At 39.4% G+C, this 8,819-nt stretch overlaps 1 pseudogene; it reads left to right on the forward strand.

Annotated features, from left to right (window-relative positions):
- The first annotated feature begins 1,462 nt into the window (after nt 1–1,462).
- Nucleotides 1,463–8,819, forward strand: part of LOC102246184 — a 14,510-nt pseudogene continuing 7,153 nt past the window's right edge.

Below are 8,819 nucleotides of genomic sequence, written 5' to 3' on the forward strand. Positions count from 1 at the left end.
TCCATGTGACAGGTGCTATATTAATAAGATCTCTGTTTTTCTCTGGACTCTAGATATTCCACAGCTTTAATATGATATTAAACTTTACTTAGAGTTGTCTTCAGATTATTCAATTTGAGAAAGTTCTTCAATCAAAATGGCTAATCACTTCTCTCAGTAAAAGTTGATTTCATAGTCTTAACTCTCAGAGGGAGATCTTATTTCTAAATTCTTGGGAGATTGCTTTCTGTAGTCATCCAGTATCAATAGAGATTAATGAACAAAATGTAAATATAATTATATAACTTAATTAAGAAAGCATATATACTGTGATGATAATGTCCTACAAATATTAATTCTAGTTTGAAAAACTCTATGTGATTAAAGGCACAGGTAAGAAAAAATTTCCAAACATTTATTGAGCTTTTATCAGCATTGCTAATTTAGCCCGCATGTTGTGGTATAGTCCTAGGAAAGGTTTATAGCTTGTGTTTGTTCTGATTGGTGGATGACTCTGCCATACTTTAAATATGGTAACATTTTAAATATCATCCTTGGTTTCTCCCAGGTTTTGGGCACTGTTCTGGATGCTTTTACATGTTAGCCAATTAGATCTCAAAGCATTAAATTCTATTTGCTCCTACAGACCTGATGGCTACAACTCTGACACTTTTGAAAGTTTATCATCTACTCAAAAACCTAAAGTAGTTTGAAGATCAAAAATTAGGGATAAATGTGTGCATTCATGGTGTGTGTGTGTGTGTGTGTGTGTGTGTGTGTGTGTGTGTGTATTTATAGGAGTACAAAATACATGATATATTTAAATGAAACCCAAAATTTGAAGAGGCATTTAGAGATCACCCATGTCATCTCTCTGTCTATAGGAAAAATTTTTGATATATTTTATATTATGTGGTCACCCACCTGTGACATAATGAAATATATACTTGGAGTTTGCTTCCAGTTCCTGACACAGATTTCTAAAACCCTTGCAATTTCCCGAGTTATAGGCATACTAGGAACTTCCAATATAGAGCTTCTAAATCCCTTGGAAATTCTTGGGTGATAGGAATATCTTTTGTTCTAATGACATTACTCTTGGTGGGCTCCTGGATAGCTTCAGGGTGAGGGCTGGTCACCTGAGACCAAGCCGGTTCTCGATTTTCTAATATGAAACCATTCTTGTATATTAGGAAAATCTGAAATTGATAATGATATATTGGAATTTATATTGAAAATATCATTCTATTGTGTTGTATCCAGTGTTATCCAAATTTCCTTATCCCTTTTTATGTTGATGGCTCTTTCTCTAAGCTTTAGAATTTTTTCTTTGTTCTTGACATTTTTTTTTGACATTCTTAAATGCCACTAAGTGTGAGGTATTTTTTAAAATATCTCCTCATTGGTTCCTTATAGCACTATAATTAGAAGCTTGGAACTTTTAGCCCATTCCTCATCCTCCAGGGAGAGTAGCAGGCTGGAGATGGAGTTAATAACTGATCATGGCTACGTGATGAAGCCTCCATCAAAACCCCTGAACTACAAGGTCAGGAGAGCTTCCAAGTTGGCGAAAGTATCCACATGCTGTGAGGGTGGTGCACCCCAACTCCATGGGACAGAAGCTTCCTTCCAGACCTCACCCTACTTTACCTCTTCATCTGGTTGCTCATTTGTATACTTTGTGATATCATTTATAAAAATCCAGTGAACATAAGTAACATGTCCCAGAGTTCTGTGAGACAGGATAGCCAATTACTGAACCCAAGGAGGGGTTGTGGGTACCCCTGATTTGTAGCTAAGTCAGATAGAAGTGTGGATAATATTGGAACCCCCTGCTTGAGACTGATATCTGAAGTGGGGGGACAGCCTTATGAGACCGAGCCTTTGACCTGCGGGGTCTGTGGTAACTCAGGGTAGTTAGTGTCAGAATTTAATTAAATTGTAGGACACCCAGTTGGTGTCTGCAGAGAACGGGATCATATCTTGGTGTAGAACACTCACACATTTGTGTCAGAAGTGTTGTGAGTAGAGAAACAGTTTTCATTAACCACCCTATATTCAAAATACTTGAGGGATTGACAACCTGCCTGGAGACCCATTAAGAAGCATTACTTTGCATCCAGAAGCCTTTCTACCATTTGATAGATACTTGACCCACTAGAAATCCATTAGACCAATGGGACACATGTTATAGAACAGTCAAAAGGAAGCTTTGGTTTGTGTTATCAGATAGATATCTGAGTCCTAGACAGAGGGTTTTAGGAGAGGCCTTGGAGTAGGATTTTTCAATCAGCAGCAGCAGTATATTATGGAGTGTATTCCATGTGACAGGTGCTATATTAATAAGATCTCTGTTTTTCTCTGGACTCTAGATATTACACAGCTTTAATATGATATTAAACTTTACTTAGAGTTGTCTTCAGATTATTCAATTTGAGAAAATTCTTCAATCATTATGGCTAATCACTTCTCTCAGTAAAAGTTGATTTCATAGTCTTAACTCTCAGAGGGAGATCTTATTTCTAAATTCTTGGGAGATTGCTTTCTGTAGTCATCCAGTATCAATAGAGATTAATGAACAAAATGTAAATATAATTATATAACTTAATTAAGAAAGCATATATACTGTGATGATAATGTCCTACAAATATTAATTCTAGTTTGAAAAACTCTATGTGATTAAAGGCACAGGTAAGAAAAAATTTCCAAACATTTATTGAGCTTTTATCAGCATTGCTAATTTAGCCCGCATGTTGTGGTATAGTCCTAGGAAAGGTTTATAGCTTGTGTTTGTTCTGATTGGTGGATGACTCTGCCATACTTTAAATGGTAACATGCTTTAAATATCATCCTTGGTTTCTCCCAGGTTTTGGGCACTGTTCTGGATGCTTTTACATGTTAGCCAATTAGATCTCAAAGCATTAAATTCTATTTGCTCCTACAGACCTGATGGCTACAACTCTGACACTTTTGAAAGTTTATCATCTACTCAAAAACCTAAAGTAGTTTGAAGATCAAAAATTAGGGATAAATGTGTGCATTCATGGTGTGTGTGTGTGTGTGTGTGTGTGTGTGTGTGTGTGTGTGTATTTATAGGAGTACAAAATACATGATATATTTAAATGAAACCCAAAATTTGAAGAGGCATTTAGAGATCACCCATGTCATCTCTCTGTCTATAGGAAAAATTTTTGATATATTTTATATTATGTGGTCACCCACCTGTGACATAATGAAATATATACTTGGAGTTTGCTTCCAGTTCCTGACACAGATTTCTAAAACCCTTGCAATTTCCCGAGTTATAGGCATACTAGGAACTTCCAATATAGAGCTTCTAAATCCCTTGGAAATGTCATTCAGTCAAATACTAGGCTCTTTGGGGAAATACTTGTTAGTGACCATTTGAATTTTGGTTCTTTGACTCAGTGAAACCATGTCTGTAGAGCAGCCTGAAGCAACATTTTTGAATTTTTTAAAAATCCTCAGCAGAGGACATGCTTAGAGAGAGGAAGAGAGACAGGGAGAGGGAGAGAGAGAGAGAGAGAGAGAGAGAGGGAGATGGATATGAGAGAAATATCGATCGATTGATTGCCTTATATAGGTGTTCCAACTGGGGATTTAACCCCCAACCCAGATATGTGCCCTTACTAGGAATGGAACTGGCAACCTATTGGTGCACAAGATGACATCCAACCGAGTCACTCTAGCTGGGCTTGAATTTTCATAGGAGGTCATTCTTGGGTCATATTCATTTTCTGGAGTCTTTAACTTGGCACTTTCAGACAAGCCAAGGCACAATGGGATTCTGACTCTAGGGCCTGAACTCCTCAAGTTTGGGAGCTTATGGGTTAGATGTTGCCTCATCCACAGCGCTATGGGGCCTCCCACTCACAGGGGCAGGTTCAAATCCCAAGGCCCTGTTGGTTTTAAGCAGAGTTGTTGCCCCTGCTCCTCCAGGTGAATGTCTAGCCCAGATTCTTCTCTGCCCCATATCAACCAGTCCCTGTGACTGCTGTATCCCCTTGGAAGATTTAATTGGCAGAGCAGAAACATCATTATACATATGCACACAGCCAGTAAGTGTATATTCAACCCGGCCCCGATGACTACTGATGTCCCCCTCTCCCCAGGGAGACAGCCTTTCATGCATCCCAGAGGTCTCAGATCTGTGATAGCTTTTAATATTCCAAATAATAAAATAGGATAAATGTGAGCTGTGTTTTCACAATACCACTCTAATAGTGTTTGGCCTGTGTGTTTAATCAAAACACATCTTTTCTGCCGAAACCGGTTTGGCTCAGTGGATAGAGCGTCGGCCAGCGGACTGAAAGGTCCCACGTTTGATTCCGGTCAAGGGCATGTACCTTGGTTGCGGGAACATCCCCAGTAGGAGATGTGCAGGAGGCAGCTGATCGATGTTTCTCTCTCATCGATGTTTCTAACTCTCTGTCTCTCTCCCTTCCTCTCTGTAAAAAATCAATAAAATATATATTTTTAAAAAAGCACATCTTTTCTGATACATATACAACTGCTTTTCACATTCTGTGAATTATTCAAGTTAATGTGTCTAGTTTTGCATTCAGGTTGCCACAAAAATCAATTATTATTCTTTTTTACTCTCCCCTTCCTATCTAAGTGGTCACTTAATTTGTAACTCTTCCCCAGAATGACATTAAGGTGCCATGGTTCTGGGGAGTGTTCTTCCTTACAAGAAAAGAACAAACAATATGAGACTGAAATTTTTCACACACACACACACACACACACACACACATTGGGGTAGGGAGGGTTTGTGTCTTCTGTTTTCTGAATGTAGAAAAGGGTTACCTCTATTTCCAGGTAAATTTATAGGTAATAATAGATGTCTTCTATAGGGCTAAGTTCTTTTTCTTACATAATCTCATTCTCTTCTCCAACAATTCTGTAAGGCAGGTACTACTAGCATTCCCATTTTACAGACAAAAAAACTGAGGGCCAGAGAGATTGTAACTTGCTCAGGTTCACATAGCCAGTAAGTGTATATTCAAACTGACATCTGTATGAGTCAAATTTATGTGTTTAGTTTCTGTGCTCACAATGTATGAATCCATTAAATCCCAAAGAGCCTCCTGTTCCCTCACAGTATAAAGCTGACCTTCACTTTCTGTGGGGGAGTGTGTATGGTGGGGGCAGGGAGATGGCTGGGTGTGCAGATGTCTCCTTCCCATTTTCAAGATCCATTGATCTCTTTCCTTGGCTAATCTCCTGCTACTAACACTTCCTGCCACCACTCCAATTTCTCTTTTTATTAATGTCTATTTTACTTTGAATGTGTCACCAATTAAATCTTCCAAGAGGATAGGGAGTGAGAAAATGACTTTCAAGTGTTGAATCAAATATCAGATATTGTGTCAATCTTATAAGAAGAAGGGCGAGAGTGGGAGGGTTGGTCAGTGGATTCATGAATGCAAATCACATATTGTGGTTTAATTTTAGACCTTCCCACTCGATGGAACCAACTCTTTCAAAGGTCACAGTTGGGTACAGAAGCCTTACTGCTGTGTGCCAAGCACTCCACAGTGTGGCACCAATCAACCCTATTTGAACTTGCATCCCAGGAAACCAGTGCCAGTTCTGGAAGATACGTACCCTTTTATGCCTTTTCTGGTGCCCCATCTTCACCTGGTGTCACCCCACACATCCTACCTATCTCAAATGGCACTCAAGGGGTCATTGTTATTGCCTTTGAACACTTCTGTAACTTTTTGTGTGTGTATCATATATATATATTTTTGACTATTAAAAAATATTCTTGACTGGAATCTCATGAGAAAGTTTACTGCTAGGGCAAAGAAGCCAAGCCACACAGTTGCTACCGGGCTTTGCCAACAATACCTACAGAATTGGGGTGCATTCCTTGAGTTGAGGTCCCTACAGGTGTCTTAAGGTTTCTTTCATGCCATCTTTCAGGAAAGTAACCTTCATTCCTTACCTGGAAAGACTGCCATCAGAATTTCTTTTCTCCTTTGGACTATACTTTTAGGATACATTCTCAGAAGTAAAATTGTCATATCCAAGAGTATGAACACTTTTCAGGTTCTAGATACAGGTTGTCAAATTATTTTCCAAAAGGTTTATACTCTTTTGCCATGTCTGCAACACTATGCAGAAATGACTTCTTCACCAGTCTCACTCTGGCACCGAGAATATTTAGGAATCTTTACTAATGTGATAGGTGGGATATAGTATTTTATCATTGCCTTGATTTTTATTTCTTTGATGGCTAGAGGACTGACAGTTTGTCCATGTTGGCTGATCCAATTATATGGGTATTTGAGAGGTCTGTTCAGGTGGTTTGCCTGTGTCTATCTGTTGAAAGCAAATGGAAACCTTTGAATATCAAAAAGAGAAGAGCCTCATGCCCTCACCCCCACCCCTGTTGTCTGTGTCCATTGGTTAGGCCTATATGCTTGCATATAAGTCCTTTGGTTGGTCTCTCCCCCTTACCCCTCCACTCCCCTACCTTCCCTCAGGTTTGACGGTCTGATGATGCTTCTCTGTCTCTGGATCTGTTTTTGTTCATCAGTTTATGTTGTTCATTATAATCCACAAATGAGTGAGAGCATGTGATATTTATCTTTCTCTGACTGGCTTATTTCACTTAGCATAATGCTCTCCAATTCCATCCCTACTGTTGCATTATTTTCATTTGATAACCACATATGTTCTCTAAGTCTGAAGTGAACTTTTAAGGTAAAATGTAGAAAACAATCTACATTATTTCTTTCATTTGAAAGATTTAGTAATACACACACACACAAAAGAAAAAAAAGAGAAAATAGTAGAATGGTATTAAAGCTAAGTGAAAACAATAGAACCAGGGAGAAGAGCAACTGTGAGAAGATTCATTTCCCAATTATGAGGAAGCAGCCTCATTTTAATGTTAGCAAAAATTATTTGCTATCATTAGTTCCAAGCTAAAGTAATGTTGCTTAGAGCTGTACACTGTTAGGATGCTGGAAAACCATTCCTTAGGGGAATTGGCTAGAGCTAGAGACTTATATTGTGTGCATTGAATGCCTATCTTGGGTTGTCCTTGGACAGGGATGGGGTGCAGCCTATGCTCTGCCTGTCCAGCCAACCTGCATCCAGAATTTAGATACAGTAAGAATCCTGTGCAGCTTGGACGCTCTCTCTCTAATTTATATAGACATGCTGTGGAGGTTTTGAAGGGGAAAAGACCACTCTTTAATGAGGGTCTTCACAGAGGAGATGAGATAGAATTGGGTCTTAAATGATGAATACTGTTTAGCTCTCCAGTGGTTATGGTGGGAGGGCTTTCCTAGCAGAAAAAACAAAGCCAACAAAGATAAGAAGATGGGAAAACATTTGGATAGCTGGAACAAAATGTATTTAGAAATGAAAAAGCCATAATTTCATAAAATAAGAAGGTTTCAGGTTTGAATTAGTGAGTTGAGTGCTAAAAGGTGTGCAGTGATCAACATCTCAAAACCATTGTGTTGGGCCCTGGAGTAGACTCATGGCACACCTGTTTGCTACTTGCACACCCAAAGCCTCCTGGTGCTCTTTTCATCACTGTGAAGCTCCTGGTCCAGACCTCAGAGCTGCATGTGCAGCAAACTGCAAAGTAGGTTACGATTATCTTTAGTCAACCCCATGCCTTTCTTTCCAGAGCCTTCCTTATTTTTTCCCTTCCTCCTCAGACACCCACTGTTCTGTGATGCTTTTCTAGATCCTCTCTCCAGAATTAGGCTTGTCCACTGAACTCTGTTTTTATTAGCAATACCATGCCTTGGGTGTTTGGTTATGGGCAAAGCTGTTTTAACTCGGAGACTCATCTGTGACAGGCCATTGGGGGAGGCAGCATTGACTGGTGGGGAGGAAGAATATTGGGCTTTTCCATTCCTCAGAAAACACCATCTTGGAGCCAGTCAGACATTCAGAGGAATGTTGGGTATCCCCCTGAGAGGAAGGCAGGGTCACAGTGGATGCTGAGTGTTTCTCTATGTCACGGGAATGAAGCGGTTCATGCCACATCCTTCCAAGTGTGGCTCTTTTTTGGGCCTCTCACGTGCAATCCTCTGAGCCTGAGGGTGGGAGGGGGAAGCTAAGAGCCTGGAACAGAACTTGTCACCTGGAATATCCAATAGTAATTGGTAATCAGAGTGCACTTTGTGTTTGAGACCTATTTGATATTTGAGAGATTTGGAATATGAATGTTTGACAGACTGAGATGATTGATGACATGTGATGTCTCAGGAGATAAAATGTGCAAGGCTGGAACACATGTTGTTTTTCTGACAGGGGACTTTTAGATGAAGGCATTAGGGAAGCATAAATATGTTTCTTTAACTGACACCTTGGTTTTTTGGTCTTTCACCCTGACTGACAAATAGACCTCCCGGTCTCCCTGCCGAACCCCTCTCTGGGGAATAAACCGATTGTGCGTAGCAGTGAGCATGGGTAGGTTTAGAATCTGGCTTGCTTTTAAATCAAGAAGAGCTTTAGTTTCAGTTATTTCACTGTGAAACTGTAAAAATTGTGATTGCAAAAGATTTTCTTTCTCTACTTAAATGTCTTTTCTCCTTAAAAGTTAAGCTTATTTTAAAAAGAAAATTTTTTTCAAGCCTCATGAAATGAATTCTGATGTTTACAATTCTATGACTACTTTGCTGGAGATTAAAATCTCTGCTCTTCCAAGATTTCATTAACCAAGGTAACAATCGTGGTGGAAAGCTTTTGCGGCACCAGCTGCGTTGATGATTATTAGTAAGCAAATTCCTTTCAAGGCATCAGTCATTTTAGGTGCAGCTGGAGAGATGAGCAACAACAATTCT

Source organism: Myotis brandtii, unplaced genomic scaffold, assembly GCF_000412655.1.
Source record: "Myotis brandtii unplaced genomic scaffold, ASM41265v1 scaffold581, whole genome shotgun sequence".
NCBI lineage: Eukaryota > Metazoa > Chordata > Mammalia > Chiroptera > Vespertilionidae > Myotis > Myotis brandtii.